This window comes from Chrysochloris asiatica, unplaced genomic scaffold, assembly GCF_000296735.1.
Source record: "Chrysochloris asiatica unplaced genomic scaffold, ChrAsi1.0 scaffold00213, whole genome shotgun sequence".
In the NCBI taxonomy this organism is placed as follows: domain Eukaryota; kingdom Metazoa; phylum Chordata; class Mammalia; order Afrosoricida; family Chrysochloridae; genus Chrysochloris; species Chrysochloris asiatica.
In genome coordinates this window covers 2,353,201-2,354,641 of record NW_006408731.1, presented here as the reverse complement: position 1 = coordinate 2,354,641, position 1,441 = coordinate 2,353,201, and the positions used below count along the sequence as shown (strand labels likewise).

Sequence of the window (1,441 nt, the reverse complement as noted above, 5' to 3'; positions counted from 1 at the left end):
AAAATGATTCCACAAGAGCCTAAAGGCCTCATATCTCATTGGTGCATTTACATTTTGACAACTGCAGCTTTTCCAGATCAAAAACAAACCAACCAAACTGGCTTTTATAACTAGAGGCTCCAAGAAGTGGAGATAGAAAACGAGGTTACTGTGCGGGCGTTTTGACTCAAAGGCAAATTAACCGTCCACTTGGTTACGAATCGGGCTGCTAATCTCATGGTCAGCAGCTCGAAACTACCGGCTGTTCTGCTGGAGAAAGATGAGGCTTTCTGCTCCCGTAAAGATTTACAGCCTCGGAAACCCTGTACAGGGCCCCTATGAGTCGGAACCGACTCCACGGCACATAACAACAACAAATTAACTTCTAAAGGAGGTCAAGTAGAGGGAGTAGCGTGTGGCGGGCAGTGATTAGTCCTCTGTCATTTTTCGTGCAAGTGAGGCATATTGGCTACTCATCCAGTGTTCCTGTAAGAGGTGCATTAGAGGCCGACTGTGGCTTCGAATGAGGTTTCTAGTCTGACGCGAGGAGAGCCTAGGGTACCCCACAGGCAGCCCGGAGGAGTTGATTTTCGAGGCCGCGAGTGCAGCCTGGAATGCTGCGGGCTTCTTTTCAGGAGATGCGCAGAGGAAGCGTCGGCTGATTCGGCTTTTCCTAGTCTTGAATCTCGAAGGAAATCTTAGGAGTCGTCTTGATGGTGCGCGGTGACATCTTGCTGCATCCAAATTGTCTGCGTTTTCCACTGAAGCCGTCCTTCCCGGAGGAGGAATTGAAATCCGCTCGCCCTTTTTCCTCGGCTGCATCTCGGGGCTTCTAAATGGAGCATTCCGGGAAAATGCGAGCTCCGGATGGAGCAGAGAGAGGATCATGCATACATACACACGTTCTCAGAAGAGATGTAAAGCACTTGACGAAAATGTGTTTTATTTGTAATGCGAATCGTTTCCGGGTTGGGTCTCCCGCAGCTCAGCGCATACTAGCTCCGAAGCGAAGCCGGTGCTGGGCATGAGGTATTTGGTGCGGGGCGCGGGGAGCCGGGCGCGGGGTGCTCGTGACTCTGTAGAGAGCGCACGGAGGGAGCAGAGAAAGCATGCTCCAGTGGCGCAATCGGTTAGCGCGCGGTACTTATACAGCAGTATATGTGCGGGTGATGCCGAGGTTGTGAGTTCGAGCCTCACCTGGAGCATGTTTTCTTCCCTTTATGATTTTTAGATCCACTTCTTTCCATTAAGACATATGCATACATGTATTTTTTTTTCCTTCCTTTAAAATAAAACTACAATGAAATTAATAAAATTTCTGTAGTGAGGACGCAGAAATTCCTATGATTGAGGATGTTTGGATGATTTCAAGAAAGAAGAAAACGACAAATCAGAATAAGGCAAATTGAATTCCCCCCAGCAAATTCATTTCTCTTCAATCAGGAGACTTAACAGCGAGATT

The 1,441-nt window shown here is 48.2% G+C and overlaps 1 non-coding gene across 1 annotated transcript; it reads left to right on the top strand.

Moving 5' to 3' along the window:
* The first annotated feature begins 1,090 nt into the window (after positions 1–1,090).
* Positions 1,091–1,184, top strand: TRNAI-UAU. The gene is made up of 2 exons: positions 1,091–1,128; positions 1,149–1,184. It is a non-coding gene; the product is annotated as a tRNA-Ile (tRNA).
* Positions 1,185–1,441: the final 257 nt, after the last annotated feature.